This window comes from Glycine soja, chromosome 11 (genome assembly GCF_004193775.1).
Source record: "Glycine soja cultivar W05 chromosome 11, ASM419377v2, whole genome shotgun sequence".
Taxonomy (NCBI): domain Eukaryota; kingdom Viridiplantae; phylum Streptophyta; class Magnoliopsida; order Fabales; family Fabaceae; genus Glycine; species Glycine soja.
The window spans coordinates 29000370-29019681 of NC_041012.1; positions in this window are offsets into that span (position 1 = coordinate 29000370).

Below are 19312 nucleotides of genomic sequence, written 5' to 3' on the forward strand. Positions count from 1 at the left end.
CCATTTTTTTTTCAAAATTTCTGCAACTTTTTTTTTACTTGAAATAGAACTCAAACAATTTTATTTTTTTTACACAAAGTCTGAAAGACATAAGAAACAAGAACAAAAACAAAAACATGACAAGAACAAGAACGAAACAAAGACACAAACAAGAACGCAACAAGACGCAAACAAGAAAATAAATAACAGAACAAGGACAAAACACGAACCTGGACAAATTACAAAGAAAAATAATAGGATAGGATAGAACCTGTATCAAGAACCAGGCTCTGATACCAGATGATGTGATCCTGACTAGGAGTGGATCGCTTGATATAAGCAACGAAGATTTGGATGATGCCACTTCCGGTGAAGAAAGATAAGTCAGGGTAGACGCCACAAGGATTACCTTGATAAGTCTGAGATTGGTTCAACAAGGAACCCAAAGAGAAGCTCTCACCCAATTTTATGAAAAAGCCAAAAGTTTTTTTTTATTGAAAACAAAAACCAATACTTATAGTGTATCTAAACAAAAAGATAAAAATAGACATGGGCCTTCTAAACAGTTTGGGCCAAAATTACAATAAATAAAAATTATTAATAAAAATAGAACATATTTGGTATGGGCCTTCAAATTAATCTGGGTCTTCAGCAACAATTAATAGTCTTGGTAGTGTCTCTGCCTCTGGGCCTTCATCCTTCTCCACTCGAGGGTTTTGTCCTTCTCCACTTGGGCCTTTAACCTGTATTTGGCCAGTTTCAGGATTCTCATCAGTATGAGCCCGCTTATCTTTGTACATATTAGATTAAGGTTTAATTATTTTTTGGCCTTGTATTTAGGACTACATAATATAGGTAAAGTACCCTAGAAATGTAGGATTTTTCAGCCCTTGTATTTTAAGGCACCTAGACTAGTTTTTGTATTAGGGGTAGTTTTGTAATTTCACATGCATTAAGTGAATATTTGATGTGTGTGGTTGGAAATAAATTTAATTGATTGGGAGAAGCCTAATCTAATTAAATTTTATAGGGGGAGGTGAGCATTTGCTTGCTACACCTCATTGACACATCATATATTCACACTTTGTGCATGTCCTTCATGCTTTACATGTCCCATGACACCTAAACACACTTAGTGGAGAATCTTGAACTTGATCTTGGATTAGTGGGTTGAACCATAGCTAAAATTTACTAATCATAATTATTGAAATTCCGGCTCCAAAATTTGGCTCCACAAATTCAATTTCAAATTCAAGTGAAATTTGAATAGAAATTTGAATTTCCCTCCAATTTTATATGACAATTAGACTATAAATAGAGGCCATGTGTGTGCATTTTTTTGGAACTTTGATCATTTGAGAATTAAACTTCAAAGTTCAGACCTCTTTTGAGGCACAAAATTTCGTGCTCCTTCTCTCCCTCTCCCTTTCCCTCCATTCATCTTCTCTTACCTTTAAGCTCTTATCCATGACTTCCTATGATGGTGAGTTTCTTCTAGACTCATCTTCTCCTTGAAGTGGCATCTCCAATCATCTTCCTTCTCCATTCCACTGCCATTCATCTTCTTAGAAGCAAACTAATCCATTGATGAAGAAGATCCAAGGCCTACAAGCTCCAATGGAGCTACATCATGTGGTATCAGAGCATCTTCATCTAGGTGATGTTCTTTTGCTTCCTCTATCTTTTTGTTTGGTCAATTCACTTTAACTCCTTGTTTTTCATCTTATTCTCCATGTATATCCTTCATTGTCTTGTTCTTTGGTGCTGTTTATAGTAGATTCAAAAAAATAAACCGATTAAATCTTAGATCTACACTTGTTCTTGCATTTATATGGTTCAAATTTTATAGAACTACTCTTGAATCATGTTTTTGTGTTGATTTTAGGTTCTATCATTTTTCATTCATAATATTTTTGTGTTGAAAATTTAGACCTAAATTTTCTTCAAAAATATTGAATAGAAAAAAAAACACAAAAATCTAAGTGTAAATCACTTAATCCATGTTGTCTTAGAGTCATGATTAGTCAAAATAATTGTCACATTATGTTCTAAGTTTGTGTTGAATTTTTATTTTGTTGATTGAATTCTAGATACATTTGTTCATGTATTCTTGTCATTCTTAGCCTATCTTTTGAATTTTGAGTCTAATTCATGCATGTTTTTTAGTTTATAACATGTTCTAAATCAATTCCTAGAAGTAGTCTTGTTGTTGAACTTTTTTTTCTTTTATAAGTTTCCTACATGATGCCTATGATGAAGTTGAGTAGTGGTGCTAAGTTGTGGCTGGATTTGTAAATAAAAATAAGTCTAAAGCTCTCTTGAATTGTGTTATTCAAGATAATTGAGTATATGCAAACACAAATTGTAACTATCCAAGCTTTATGCAACATAAACACTACTCTTGATTTCTAGGTTGAAATCGCTGGTGTTGGCTGCTTGAACATACAAACTTGTATAAATTACTGGGAATTGGTCACAACAAATTTTGAGCTGAAATTTTTACTAAATTTTCTGGACATCTGGACCAAAACTATAAAGAAAGAACCAAGCAATTTGGATAAAAGGAAAAAATAATAAAAACCACACAAGTTGGCAGAAAAATCAATGTCTGGGAAAAAAAAAGTGAAAGGAAGTGTGCTTGTTGTTTTGGCTTAAAATTTGTTCTATGATTGGTGCATATTTATACCAATCTTAGTTCTGAAATTTCAATTAAAAATTAGTGTGAAAACAAGTTCCAAAACTAGAGGTTTCTTGAGTCTTTTTTATAGTTTTTTTTTACTTTACTCTAGAGCCATTCTAAGTTTCTCTTTGAGTCCTAGCTTGCTTTTATGTGCTTTTCATTTCTTTAATTATTGAATAATCCTTGAAAATTTGTCTTGTTAAAACTTTAATGGTTTAGCTTTCATTTCATTTTTTGGTCATTGGTTATTGCTTGTCTCTTTGTTTCCTTGTTTGTGAGTTGCCATATATGGAATTGAAAGGGATGGTTGGTGCCATCCCTTGAAGAATTTGAGTCAAGAAGCAAGGGAAAACCACCTTAAGAGCTATTGGACTAAGAAGCACTCCAAATTGAGTGAATCACCAAAGAGAGAACAACCACCAAAATTGAGGATTTTTTCTAATTTTGTAATTGACAATTTACTTACTTTCATTGCTTTCAAATTTTGTAACAAAAAGGCCTTTCATTGGAAGTAAGTTGGGAGCCTCCAATAGGTCACCCTAGTTCCATTTGTGTGAAATAATTTTAGGCAATTTTTCCTTAGGATGGTGAGTGTTTTGTTGGGAACCTTAAATGAGGTCATCCAAACACCCTTAGGATCCGCCTAGTTTACATTTCTTTCACTTTAATTTCTTGCTTACTTTCATAGTTTATTTTCTTTACTAGCCACACTTAGTTTATCTTGTTATTGCATAGTACTTTCTTCTTTATTATCACGCTTATCTTGAGTTCTTTTGGAACCTTAGTGTTAGTGCTTAGCTCTACTGAGTTTTAAAAGATTGGCTAAGATTTTGTTAAAACATAAGCACTTAGACAATGAAGGAAAGCTGGAGTTGCTGCACATGATGTCCAACGTTATGTCAAAGAATAAGATCGGGCTGCACAATGCACAAGGCAAGATGAAATGTCAAATGAAGAATTGAAGCTGCAGGATTCACGATGTCGGATACAATGTCCAGGACATCCTGCTCGAAAATACTGGAATTGCTAAAAGCATTGAAGCTACAGGATCCACGATGTCGGATACAATGTCCAGGACATCCTGCCCGAGAATACTGGAGTTGCTGTACAATGCAAGATAAAAGTCAAGTGAAGAAGTGAAGCTGCAGGATCCACGATGTCGGATACGATGTCCTGACATCCGGCCCGATAATACTGGACATATAATTCTGTTATATCTTTAACAGATTATTGTGCAGTTAGCAAGAGATAAGAAGATCTATCTTTAGGAACGAATTAAAAGATAATTAAAGTTCGAATTTCAAAGTAGAAGAGTTCGTTCAGGGATTAAAGATTAAAGATTAAAGATAAAAACTAAAAGATCAAATTGCATCTTTTAGATCTTTAAGTGCAGATTTTCTGGAAGAATGATAGATCTCATCCAGCACAAGAAGTTGCAGCCCAGATACACTCACTGCTATATAAACACGAAGGCTGCACGAGTTCTGTACCAAGTCCGGGATTGAAGAGTTATTTTGTGAGTTTTGGGACTTGAGTGTTTTGTGAGCCACCTTGATGGTACCCTAACATCAAGTGTTGGACCTGAGTGTGTAGAGTTGATCTCTTGTGTGTAGAGTTGATCTCTAGTGTGTAGGGTTGATCCCTTTTGTTCAGAGAGCAATCTCTGGTGTGTCTTTGAATTAATTGTAAACACGGGAGTGTGATTGAGAGGGAGTGAGCGGGGTTTCTCATATCTAAGAGTGGCTCTTAGGTAGAGATCGCACGGGTAGTGGTTAGGTGAGAAGGTTGTAAACAGTGGCTGTTAGACCTTGAACTAACACTATTTTAGTGGATTTCCTCCCTGGCTTGGTAGCCCCCAGATGTAGGTGAGGTTGCACCGAACTGGGTTAACAATTCTCTTGTGTTATTTACTTGTTTAAACTGTACACACTGTCAAATATAATCTGCATGTTCTGAAGCGTGATGTCGTGACATCCTGTACGACATCTGTCCCCAGTATCAGAATTTCAATTGGTATCAGAGCAGGCACTCGAAATCACTGAGTGAGATCTAAGGAGATAAATTCTGATGAACATGGAGAAAGAAGGAGGACCAGTGAACAGACCACCTATTCTGGATGGAACCAACTATGAATACTGGAAAGCAAGGATGGTGGCCTTCCTCAAATCACTGGACAGCAGAACCTGGAAAGCTGTCATCAAAGGCTGGGAACATCCCAAGATGCTGGACACAGAAGGAAAGCCCACTGAAGAATTGAAGCCAGAAGAAGACTGGACTAAAGAAGAAGACGAATTGGCACTTGGAAACTCCAAAGCTTTGAATGCTCTATTCAATGGAGTTGACAAGAATATCTTCAGACTGATCAACACTTGCACAGTGGCCAAGGATGCATGGGAGATCCTGAAAACCACTCATGAAGGAACCTCCAAAGTAAAGATGTCCAGATTGCAACTATTGGCTACAAAATTCGAAAATCTGAAGATGAAGGAGGAAGAATGTATTCATGACTTCCACATGAACATTCTTGAAATTGCCAATGCTTGCACTGCCTTGGGAGAGAGGATGACAGATGAAAAGCTGGTGAGAAAGATCCTCAGATCCTTGCCTAAGAGATTTGACATGAAAGTCACTGCAATAGAGGAGGCCCAAGACATTTGCAACATGAGAGTGGATGAACTCATTGGTTCCCTTCAAACCTTTGAGCTAGGACTCTCGGATAGGGCTGAAAAGAAGAGCAAGAATCTGGCGTTCGTGTCTAATGATGAAGGAGAAGAAGATGAGTATGACCTGGATACTGATGAAGGTCTGACTAAGGCAGTTGTGCTCCTTGGAAAGCAGTTCAACAAAGTGCTGAACAGAATGGACAGGAGGCAGAAACCACATGTCCAGAACATCCCTTTCGACATCAGGAAAGGTAGTGAATACCAGAAAAGGTCAGATGAAAAGCCCAGTCACAGCAAAGGAATTCAATGCCGTGGGTGTGAAGGCTTTGGACACATCAAAGTTGAATGTCCCACTCATCTCAAGAAGCAGAGGAAAGGACTTTCTGTATGTCGGTCTGATACAGAGAGTGAACAAGAAAGTGATTCTGACAGAGATGTGAATGCACTCACTGGGAGATTTGAATCTGCTGAAGATTCAAGTGATACAGACAGTGAAATCACTTTTGATGAGCTTGCCACATCCTATAGAGAACTATGCATCAAAAGTGAGAAGATTCTTCAGCAAGAAGCACAACTGAAGAAGGTCATTGCAAATCTGGAGGCTGAAAAGGAGGCACATGAAGAGGAGATCTCTGAGCTTAAAGGAGAAGTTGGTTTTCTGAACTCTAAACTGGAAAACATGACAAAATCAATAAAGATGCTGAATAAAGGCTCAGATACGCTTGATGAGGTGCTGCAGCTTGGAAAGAATGTTGGAAACCAGAGAGGACTTGGATTTAATCCTAAGTCTGCTGGCAGAACAACCATGACAGAATTTGTTCCTGCCAAAAACAGCACTGGAGCCACGATGTCACAACATCGGTCTCGACATCATGGAACGCAGCAGAAAAGGAGCAAAAGAAAGAAGTGGAGGTGTCACTACTGTGGCAAGTATGGTCACATAAAGCCCTTTTGCTATCATTTACATGGCCATCCACATCATGGAACTCAAGGTAGCAGCAGCAGAAGGAAGATGATGTGGGTTCCAAAACACAAGACTGTTAGTCTTGTTGTTCATACTTCACTTAGAGCATCAGCTAAGGAAGATTGGTACCTAGATAGCGGCTGTTCCAGACACATGACAGGAGTCAAAGAATTCCTGGTGAACATTGAACCTTGCTCCACTAGCTATGTGACATTTGGAGATGGTTCTAAAGGAAAGATCACTGGAATGGGAAAGCTAGTCCATGATGGACTTCCTAGTCTGGACAAAGTACTGCTGGTGAAGGGACTGACTGCAAACTTGATCAGCATCAGTCAGTTGTGTGATGAAGGATTCAATGTAAACTTCACAAAGTCAGAATGCTTGGTGACAAATGAGAAGAGTGAAGTTCTAATGAAGGGCAGCAGATCAAAGGACAACTGTTACCTATGGACACCTCAAGAAACCAGTTACTCCTCCACATGTCTATCCTCCAAAGAAGATGAAGTCAGAATATGGCATCAAAGATTTGGGCATCTGCACTTAAGAGGCATGAAGAAAATCATTGACAAAGGTGCTGTTAGAGGCATTCCCAATCTGAAAATAGAAGAAGGCAGAATCTGTGGTGAATGTCAGATTGGAAAGCAAGTCAAGATGTCCCACCAGAAGCTTCAACATCAGACCACTTCCAGGGTGCTGGAACTACTTCACATGGACTTGATGGGGCCGATGCAAGTTGAAAGCCTTGGAGGAAAGAGGTATGCCTATGTTGTTGTGGATGATTTCTCCAGATTTACCTGGGTCAACTTTATCAGAGAAAAATCAGACACCTTTGAAGTATTCAAGGAGTTGAGTCTAAGACTTCAAAGAGAAAAGGACTGTGTCATCAAGAGAATCAGGAGTGACCATGGCAGAGAATTTGAAAACAGCAGGTTCACTGAATTCTGCACATCTAAAGGCATCACTCATGAGTTCTCTGCAGCCATTACACCACAACAGAATGGCATAGTTGAAAGGAAAAACAGGACTTTGCAAGAGGCTGCTAGGGTCATGCTGCATGCCAAAGAACCTTCCTATAATCTCTGGGCTGAATCCATGAACACAGCATGCTATATCCACAACAGAGTCACACTTAGAAGAGGGACTTCAACCACACTGTATGAAATCTGGAAAGGGAGGAAGCCAACTGTCAAGCACTTTCACATCTTTGGAAGCCCATGTTACATTTTGGCAGATAGAGAGCAAAGGAGAAAGATGGATCCCAAGAGTGATGCAGGAATATTCCTGGGATACTCTACAAACAGCAGAGCATATAGAGTATTCAATTCCAGAACCAGAACTGTGATGGAATCCATCAATGTGGTTGTTGATGATCTATCTCCAGCAAGAAAGAAGGATGTCGAAGAAGATGTCAGAACATCGGGAGACAATGTAGCAGATGCAGCTAAAAGTGGAGAAAATGCAGAAAACTCTGATTCTGCTACAGATGAATCAAACATCAACCAACCTGACAAGAGACCCCCCATTAGAATCCAGAAGATGCACCCCAAGGAGCTGATTATAGGAGATCCAAACAGAGGAGTCACTACAAGATCAAGGGAGATTGAGATTGTCTCCAACTCATGTTTTGTCTCCAAAATTGAGCCCCAAAATGTGAAAGAGGCACTGACTGATGAGTTCTGGATCAATGCTATGCAAGAAGAATTGGAGCAATTCAAAAGGAATGAAGTCTGGGAGCTAGTTCCGAGACCCGAGGGAACTAATGTGATTGGCACCAAATGGATCTTCAAGAACAAAACCGATGAAGAAGGTGTTATAACCAGAAACAAGGCCAGACTTGTTGCTCAAGGCTACACTCAGATTGAAGGTGTAGACTTTGATGAAACTTTCGCTCCTGTTGCTAGACTTGAATCCATCAGATTGTTACTTGGTGTAGCTTGCATCCTCAAATTCAAGCTGTACCAGATGGATGTGAAGAGCGCGTTTCTGAATGGATACCTGAATGAAGAAGCCTATGTGGAGCAGCCAAAGGGATTTGTAGATCCAACTCATCCAGATCATGTATACAGGCTCAAGAAAGCTCTCTATGGATTGAAGCAAGCTCCAAGAGCTTGGTATGAAAGGCTAACAGAGTTCCTTACTCAGCAAGGGTATAGGAAGGGAGGAATTGACAAGACTCTCTTTGTCAAGCAAGATGCTGAAAACTTGATGATTGCACAGATATATGTTGATGACATTGTGTTTGGAGAGATGTCGAGATGCTTCGACATTTTGTTCAACAGATGCAATCTGAATTTGAGATGAGTCTTGTTGGAGAGCTGACTTATTTTCTGGGACTTCAAGTGAAGCAGATGGAAGACTCCATATTCCTCTCACAAAGCAAGTATGCAAAGAACATTGTCAAGAAGTTTGGGATGGAGAATGCCAGCCATAAAAGAACACCTGCACCTACTCACTTGAAGCTGACAAAAGATGAAGCTGGCACCAGTGTTGATCAAAGTCTGTACAGAAGCATGATTGGGAGCTTACTATATTTAACAGCTAGCAGACCCGACATCACCTATGCAGTAGGTGTTTGTGCTAGATATCAAGTCAATCCTAAGATAAGTCACTTGAATCAAGTAAAGAGAATTCTGAAATATGTAAATGGCACCAGTGACTATGGGATTATGTACTGTCATTGTTCAGATTCAATGCTGGTTGGGTATTGTGATGCTGATTGGGCTGGAAGTGCAGATGACAGAAAAAGCACTTCTGGTGGATGTTTCTATTTGGGAACCAATCTTATTTCATGGTTCAGCAAGAAGCAGAACTGTGTGTCCCTATCTACCGCAGAAGCAGAGTATATTGCAGCAGGAAGCAGCTGCTCACAACTAGTTTGGATGAAGCAGATGCTCAAAGAGTACAATGTCGAACAAGATGTCATGACATTATACTGTGACAACTTGAGTGCTATTAATATTTCTAAAAATCCTGTGCAACACAGCAGAACCAAGCACATTGACATTAGACATCACTATATTAGAGAGCTTGTTGATGATAAAGTTATCACACTGGAGCATGTTGACACTGAGGAACAAATAGCAGATATTTTCACAAAGGCATTGGATGCAAAACAGTTTGAAAAACTGAGGGGCAAGCTGGGCATTTGTCTGCTAGAGGAATTGTAGCAACTACTGATGTCTGAACGTGCCCAAACGAATCACTTAACATTAATAGCACGTTCACTACTGAACCAAAGCAAATTCGACCGTTGCTTCACACGTCCCTCTACATTCCTCATTCAAACTTATATTTTCGTGTTAATCTCATTTTCTGCATTCCCCAACAGCTCTCAGAAATTTACGAAATCATTCCAAACGCTCTGCTTTTCCATGGCTACCTCACCAAAAGAAACTTCAGCTCCTGGTTCACCCTCTGTACCATCATCTCCGCACCAGGAACAACCAGAATTCAACATCCAACCCATACAAATAATTCCTGGTCAAGCTTCTGTCCCTGAGAAACTGGTTCCCAGAAGACAACAGGGAGTGAAGATTGCTGAAAACCCTAGCCTTGCAACAAGACCTAGGGAAGTAGACACGGAGATGGACAAGAAAATCCGCAGTATTGTGAGTAGCATTTTGAGAGACGCCTCTGTTCCAGATGTTGCTGTCCCTGAAGCTGATGAAGATGTCCCAACATCTTCCACCCCGAATGTTTCTGTGCCTGATGTTGAGAAAGATGTTCCAACATCTTCCGCTCCAAATGCTGAAGCCCTCCCTTCACCCAGTGAAAAGGAATCAACAGAAGAAGAAGATCAAGCCACAGAGAAGACCCCTGCACCAAGGGCACCAGAACCTGCTCCAGGTGACCTCATTGACCTTGAAGAGGTAGAATCTGATGAGGAACCCATTGCCAACAAGTTGGCACCTGGCATTGCAGAAAGACTACAAAGCAGAAAGGGAAAAACCCCCATCAAGAGGTCTGGACGAATCAAAACTATGGCCCAGAAGAAGAGCACTCCAATCACTCCTACCACATCCAGAAGGAGCAAGGTTGCAATCCCCTCCAAGAAGAGGAAAGAAATTTCCTCATCTGATTCTGATGATGATGTCGAACTAGATGTCTCGACATCAAAGAGGGCCAAGAAATCTGGGAGAAAGGTGCCTGGAAATGTTCCTGATGCACCATTGGACAACATCTCTTTCCACTCCATTGGCAATATTGAAAAGTGGAAATATGTGTATCAACGCAGACTTGCGGTTGAAAGAGAACTGGGAAGAGATGCCTTGGATTGCAAGGAGACCATGGACCTCATCAAGGCAGCAGGACTGATGAAAACTGTCACCAAGTTGGGAGATTGCTATGAAAGTCTAGTAAGGGAATTCATTGTCAACATTCCCTCTGACATAACAAACAGAAAGAGTGATGAGTATCAAAAGGTATTTGTCAGAGGAAAGTGTGTTAGATTCTCCCCTGCTGTAATCAACAAATACCTGGGCAGACCAACAGATGGACTGGTGGATATTACTGTCTCTGAGCATCAAATTGCCAAGGAAATCACTGCCAAACAAGTCCAGCATTGGCCAAAGAAAGGGAAGCTTTCTGCAGGGAAGCTAAGTGTGAAGTATGCAATCCTGCACAGGATTGGCGCTGCAAACTGGGTACCCACCAATCATACTTCCACTGTTGCCACAGGTTTGGGTAAATTTCTGTATGCTGTTGGAACCAAGTCCAAATTTAATTTTGGAAACTATATTTTTGATCAAACTGTTAAGCATTCAGAATCATTTGCTGTCAAATTACCCATTGCCTTCCCAACTGTATTGTGTGGCATTATGTTGAGTCAACATCCCAATATTTTAAACTACACTGACTCTGTGATGAAGAGAGAATCTCCTCTATCCCTGCATTACAAACTGTTTGAGGGGACACATGTCCCAGACATTGTCTCGACATCAGGGAAAGCTGCTGCTTCAGGTGCTGTATCCAAGGATGCCTTGATTGCTGAACTCAAGGACACATGCAAGGTGCTGGAGGCAACCATCAAAGCCACCACAGAGAAGAAAATGGAGCTGGAACGGCTGATCGAAAGACTCACAGAAAGTGGCATTGATGATGGAGAAGCAGCTGAGGAAGAAGAAGCAGCTGAGGAAGAAGAAGAAGCTGCTGAGGAAGAAGAAGATGCAGCAGAGGATACAGAATCAGATGATGATTCTGAAGCCACCCCATGACCATCAGACCTTTATTTTTGCTTTTACTAGCTATAGGGGCATGTCCCTTTGAACAATTGATTGCTATTGGTCTGTAATATTTGCATGCATTCTACTTTTGTCAAATTCTGTCTAAAAAGGGGGAGTAATAGTATTATGCTTGCTATTATGCATGATTTTGAGCAGTAGGATACTATGTATGCAATAGTCGTATTATGCATGATTGATACGATGTATGGCAGTAGGATACGATGTATGCATGATTCATGATTTTGAGGGGGAGTTGTATGTATATGACTTTGAGGGGGAGACTGCTGCTGCTGATGATGACTGGTGTAAGCTACTAGCTGATAGAAGATGCTGCAGTAAGAGCATGGAGACAGGGGGAGCAGAATGGTGATGTCACATGAGATGTCTTGACATCCTGAAAAGACTAGTAGCTGATAGAAGATGCTGCAGTGAAAGAGCATTGAGACAGGGGGAGCAGAAAGCTGATGTCACGTGAGATGTCTTGACATCCTGAAGAAGACTTGTAGATTTGCAACTTGCAGAATTTCCGCTGTGCTTGATTACTCTGATAATGAAAGTTGCTGATCCCACTTGCATAACTGCTCGTACCTGCTCAGGAAGTGTCTAAGTATGTTTTAGACAAAATTTGCCAAAGGGGGAGATTGTTAGTGCTTAGCTCTACTGAGTTTTAAAAGATTGGCTAAGATTTTGTTAAAACATAAGCACTTAGACAATGAAGGAAAGCTGGAGTTGCTGCACATAATGTCCAACGTTATGTCAAAGAATAAGATCGGGCTGCACAATGCACAAGGCAAGATGAAATGTCAAATGAAGAATTGAAGCTGCAGGATTCACGATGTCGGATACAATGTCCAGGACATCCTGCTCGAAAATACTGGAATTGCTAAAAGCATTGAAGCTACAGGATCCACGATGTCGGATACAATGTCCAGGACATCCTGCCCGAGAATACTGGAGTTGCTGTACAATGCAAGATAAAAGTCAAGTGAAGAAGTGAAGCTGCAGGATCCACGATGTCGGATACGATGTCCTGACATCCGGCCCGATAATACTGGACATATAATTCTGTTATATCTTTAACAGATTATTGTGCAGTTAGCAAGAGATAAGAAGATCTATCTTTAGGAACGAATTAAAAGATAATTAAAGTTCGAATTTCAAAGTAGAAGAGTTCGTTCAGGGATTAAAGATTAAAGATTAAAGATAAAAACTAAAAGATCAAATTGCATCTTTTAGATCTTTAAGTGCAGATTTTCTGGAAGAATGATAGATCTCATCCAGCACAAGAAGTTGCAGCCCAGATACACTCACTGCTATATAAACACGAAGGCTGCACGAGTTCTGTACCAAGTCCGGGATTGAAGAGTTATTTTGTGAGTTTTGGGACTTGAGTGTTTTGTGAGCCACCTTGATGGTACCCTAACATCAAGTGTTGGACCTGAGTGTGTAGAGTTGATCTCTTGTGTGTAGAGTTGATCTCTAGTGTGTAGGGTTGATCCCTTTTGTTCAGAGAGCAATCTCTGGTGTGTCTTTGAATTAATTGTAAACACGGGAGTGTGATTGAGAGGGAGTGAGCGGGGTTTCTCATATCTAAGAGTGGCTCTTAGGTAGAGATCGCACGGGTAGTGGTTAGGTGAGAAGGTTGTAAACAGTGGCTGTTAGACCTTGAACTAACACTATTTTAGTGGATTTCCTCCCTGGCTTGGTAGCCCCCAGATGTAGGTGAGGTTGCACCGAACTGGGTTAACAATTCTCTTGTGTTATTTACTTGTTTAAACTGTACACACTGTCAAATATAATCTGCATGTTCTGAAGCGTGATGTCGTGACATCCTGTACGACATCTGTCCCCAGTATCAGAATTTCACTTAGCTTTTACCTTTTTCACAAACCCCCAACAAGAAAGAACCACAACTTAGGAACCAACATGATTCATCATTCATCTAGTGTTAATGGCGAGGGTACTAATCATAAGGACCCTCTATCTAGAATCTTAGATGAGTTAAGTTCCCTCAAGTTATGGAAAGAAAAACTAGAAAGAAAAGAAAAAGGAAAAGAGAGAGTAAAAATAAATCAAGATGAGAGGGAACAAATAAGGAAAGAAGAAAGAAGGAAAATACTAAAAGAGTTAAGAAAAAAATACATGCCTCCTATAGTAGTCATAACTCTTGCAAGAGCCTAAGTGAAGAACTTCATGACTATTATGAAGGAAGGCATAGGTCACATCTTAGACCTCACTCCCATAGGAGAGAAAAGGAAAGAAAGCCTCAAGAGGCTAACATTAACCTCCCATACTTCCATGGGAAGGACAATGTAGAGGCTTACTTAAATTGGGAAATAAGGGTAGAGCAACAACTTAAAAGAAAGTCTACTTTAAAATCTTATGGATCTCACTTTTATCCAAAGAAAGACCAAGGTCTAGGCATCTTAGGGGCAGCACCTTCTAAGCCCAAAGATGATAAGGGGAAGACAATAGAAAAGCAAGCCCCTAAGGCTAGTATGCAAAAGAAGACTAGCTTTATAAAGTGCTTTAAATGTCTTGGAAGAGGACACATTACTTCTCAATGCCCCACCTAGAAAACCATGATTATGAGCGGGTGTTAGTCATCATCCACAACTAACTTTTGTATAGAAAACTTTTATAAAATGTACATATTTTCCCCAATTTATGGTTCTTTTTGTAGGATTGTAAATATTTTCTTGCTTAGTTTAATCTTTGCTCAGTAGATGCTCTCCACATGGAATTAATGCAAATTTCACTTCATTTTCAGGCAAAAAGGAGAAAAATTGAAAAGTGTTGCAGCTAGTGTCTCGCTAAGCAAGGCCCTTGAGCTTAGCGAGTCTCATCCGCTAAGCGAGACATCAGCCCACTTAGCGAGTAAGAGGAATCTGGAAGCGAATCTACCATGCAAGCACGTGCTTAGCACGTCATCAGCTCACCCAATGAGTCATCTGCCACTTCTGGCACTTAGCGCGTCTGGCTCGCTTCGCCAAAGATCACTTACTTGTGCTAAGCGCGAAAATGGCGCTAAGCATGCCTTCAAGGATAGAAAGTCCTTTTTAAAGCCTGAAGTGAAAGAAAAGAGAGAGCTTGGCAGATAGAGTGTGAAGAACAGAGAATAGAGGCGAAAAACAGAGCAAGGAAGCAAAAACCTTAGCTTTTAGGAGAATTTTAGGTTAAGGAGATATTTTTAGGTTTCTAGAAGTGGAGGAGACATCCCTACCACTGTGTAATTTGTTATTTTCTCTTAAAGCCCACTTCTTGATTGTGAAAGGTGCTGCCTTGTGATGGAAGGCTAAACCCCTTTGTTGGGGAATTCTGCTAAGAACTTGATGTCAATTCTTATCCTATCTATTTGAAGTTGTTTTTATGTGTTCAATGTTTCTATCTATGCTTAATTTCTACATGCTTGTGATCACCCATTTGTATGTAAAGTTAGGAGCTTTAGCATTGGAAAATGTATTGCATCCTTAGAATTGGATAGAACGGGCTAGGTTATCGTATGTCTGGACACAGAGTGTGGTAATTTAGTTTTATTATGTTGTAATCGTAATGCAATTTGTTTAGGCTAAGTTTGACGAGACATCCGAGAATGAGGTTTAAATAGGATTAGTCCATTCACGCGAGGAATCGTGGTTTGGAGTTTTTGCCCTCATCATAGAACACATGAACATCTTTAAATAGAGAAAAACCCTTAAATTGCATCGAGTAACTCAGTAGAAGGACCCAACGCTTTTAATTATCTATTTTAACACCCACTTGCTCATACTTTCTGTAGTTAGTAATTAGAATAGAAAACACCATTGCTTTGATTTATGATTATTGTTTCTTTGTATAAATGCTTGTTTATTGAATGACACTTCACCAAATGAAACAAGTTCCCTGTGTTCGATACTCGGTTTCTTACCATTTTATTATTTACTTGCATGACCCGGTACACTTGCCGGTTAGAATTCGCATCCATAATAACAAGTAGTACAGGGAAGCGAACGGCGGGCAAGACATTTATAGTAGCCAAGATGAGGCTACTATTTCACCTTCCTCTAGTGAAAGTGAAGAAGCAAAAGGGGAAGAATCTAATGAAGAAATCTACCCCTAAGAAGAAGGACAACCATTAATGGTTAAGGAGGAGTGAAAGTAGGTAAGTGTCTCCTCCAAGAGGTTAGCTAAGAAGGAAAGTCATTTTACAATAAAGACAAACATTAAAGAAATTTCCCCTCTTAGACAACCTCCACATTTTCTCCTTTGTAAAAAGACACTTGTTAGCATTGCCACAACTCTTAGGCTTGAGTTTATTCCTCAAGTAAAGGAGTTGTTGGATAAGGGTTTGGTTCACAAGAGCTTAAATCCTTGTGTTTTGTTGGTGCCCAAAATAGGTATTATTAGGCACCAAATCCCTAAAATAGGTGGTATGATGAATGTTTTGAGTGGTGCAAACCTCTTTTGTAAAATCACTCGTGCACCCAACATCTTAATGATTTGTGTACATAGGGACTCATTAGGTAGGTTTGTTCTTATTTTTAGTTTCAATACAAACTTAGGTACTCATATGGGACACCTTAGGTTTGTCATACTTTTTGGTAGGAATAATCAACATGAAAATACAGAAAAAGGTATGTTTTATTGCATTACTTTTCTTAATTTTTTAAATAGTGATCAAGGGGTTCCCATGAACCCTAAAAGAATAAAATTTATTCATGAGTGGCCCACTCCACCAAGTATAAGAAAAATTTGGGGCTTCCATGACTTAACAAACTTTTACAAAAGGTTTGTCCCATATTTTTCTATACTTGTAGCACCACTCATTGAGTTGGTGAGGAACCATGTTCCTTCATGGGAAGATGCTCAGGAAATGGGTTTTCAAACCTTACCTTACTTCAACATATCAAACACCACTAATACATATATTTTTGTTCTTTTTACAGGTGTTGATGAAAAAAGGCTAGAGTTTCAAGAACCTCGGGAGAGGGAATGATGCAATCCTACCCTGCAAGGGCATTGGATAGAAGACTCCCAGAAGATTGGGCCAAAGATACAAGAGAAGGCCCTAGGGTTCTTATGAGCCTTAAGATAGATTTTGGGCTCATAGGCTAAGTATGAGCCCGCTTATCTTTGTACATAATAGATTAAGGTTTTATTATTTTTCGGCCTTGTATTTAGGGCTCCATAATATAGGTAAAGTACCTTAGAAATGTAAGATTTTTCAGCCCTTGTATTTTAGGGCACCTAAACTACTTTTTGTATTAGGGGTAGTCTTGTAATTTCACATGCATTAAGTAAATATTTGATGTGTGTGGTTGGAAATAAATTTAATTGAATTGGGAGAAGCCCAATCCAATTAAAGTTTAGAGGGGGAGGTGAGCATTTGCTTGCTACACCCCATTGGCACATCATATAGTCACACTTTGTGCATGTCCTTCATGTTTTACATGTCTCATGACACCTAAGCACACTTAGTGGAGAATCTTGGACTTGATCTTGGATTAGTGGGTTGAACCATAGTTAAAATTCACTAATCATAATTAGTGAAATTTCGGCTCCACAAATTCAATTTCAAATTCAAGTGAAATTTGAATAGAAATTTAAATTCCCCTCTAATTTTGTATGATACTCAGGCTATAAATAGAGGCTATGTGTGCATTTTTTGAACTTTGATCATTTGAGAATTAAACTTCAAAGTTAAGACCTCTTTTGAGGCACAAAATTTCGTGCTCCTTCTCTCCCTCTCCCTCTATTCATCTTCTCTTACCTTCAAGCTCTTATTTATGACTTCCTATGGTAGTGAGTTTCTTCTAGACTCATTTTCTCCTTGAGGTGACATCTCCAATCATCTTCCTTCTCCATTCCACTGTCATTCTTCTTCCAAGAAATAAAGGAATCCATTGATAAAGAAAATCTAAGACCTACAAACTCTAATGGAGTTACATCAAACTTCCTTAAGCAGCTAGTGTGACTGCTATTGGGTTTGTCTAAGCCATATGTCCAGTAAATTATTAATAAACTTAACACTATAAATTAACTTAAATATTTTTTTCCAAATACACAAGTAATTAATATATGAATTGTTTAGATATTATTAAAATTTGATCCTCTACCTAAATAATTTAATTTTTTTAATAAATAAAAGAGTTAAGAAATAAAACTTATATAATCACCGAAAGAATCCTCTTTGTTACTCGGAGTGGGACAACGACCATTATGTACTCAACTTCCAATAATCAAATTTGCAAAAGCTGTTTGGAAAATGTGCAATCTCTTAGATCGTAATTCACTGCTCTCTTTCATGTTTTTTTTTTTTTTTTTCCTTTTATCTTGACTTCTTTCTTTTGTGCTTATTCAATTTAACAATCGTTCCAACGCATGCCCCAAAACCAAAACGCATGGCACGGAGTAGACAGCTGTAGTGGTGCAAATGATGTTCCCCTAATTTCTCGTTGGAATACTCTATGCAAGTGTCAATGTTTTTGCTTAATCTAATGCAACAATAATCAGACAAATTACATTTTTTTAAATATCTACCTTTATACTAATACAGTATTTTTTTTTAAAAAAAAGATTCTCTTGACAAATTTCGTAATATTTAATAAACATAGTATTATTTAATATTTAAGAACTATAGGAAATAATTAAATGAGCGATCAAACTCATCATTTATAGAATTCTACATAAGTTTTATCTAATTAAACGAGTGTTAAAAAAATTAACCTGAAATTCATCATTTAGTGATATAATAGAAGTTAGACATGTTACAAATATTTTTGTAGTTCTTAAACTAGCCACCCTTCCTGTCAAATAAAAAAACTAGCCACCCTTGTATTGTTGGCTAGAAGGCTCTCTAAATTCACATTTACTACCCCTATTTACACTAGTAAATAATTGACATTCTAATATTAAGATTATAAAATATGTTATATAACATCAATTAGTAATAATATTTGACTTATTCTCAAAATAAAAAGTAATAATATTTGACTAAATTATATCCTGATAATCATAAAAGAGTGTCATGGTGATTCAACGGATAGTTGGATAAACTAGCTCTGATAAGTCCAAGTTCCTATAATAAAAAATTTATTATGAGTCCTATTAATATGAATTTTATTATATAGCTATAAAAAATATATAAGTATATAGATTATTTATGAGACCCATATAATAAATTTTTTAGAATTATTGAATTAAAAAGGTGGGTTGCTTATATTAAAAAATAGACATAGATAATGTGTAATAATGAAACACAATTAATACTTCTTAAAAATGAAAAAAATGGATTATTGAAATGGAAATGTTATTTCATGATTTTAAAAATAATAGAATACAAAATGTTGACTAATAATAATACTACGTTATAAGATTCGAGAATCTAATATAAGTATGAATTTCACTAGGGGTGGATAAGCGGGCCGGCCCGTTCTGCATAAGGTCCGCCCGCATTGGCAGTGGATTGGGTCAGTTCGCCCCGCTTCTTACGCGGACCAAATAAATTGGTCCACCCCCGTCCTACGGACCCCGCGGGTCAAATGGGCCGGTCCGCGAGCCTAGTTTTAAAAAAATTTAATTTTAATAAAAAAAATACAATATAATCAAATTAAGTTCAATACAAATGTAAATAAAATCTCAATAATTAGTCAATTACATCAATAAAATAAATAATGTCTTAACAAAAGAAAATCCAAGTAATAAATCTAAAATATGAAATTTAAACATCTCCATCAACAAATGATTTCATATTTGAAGTAGCTTGAGCCTTCTCCATTTAAACATTTAAGAGTACAACAACAATGAATCAACCCCAACAAAAATA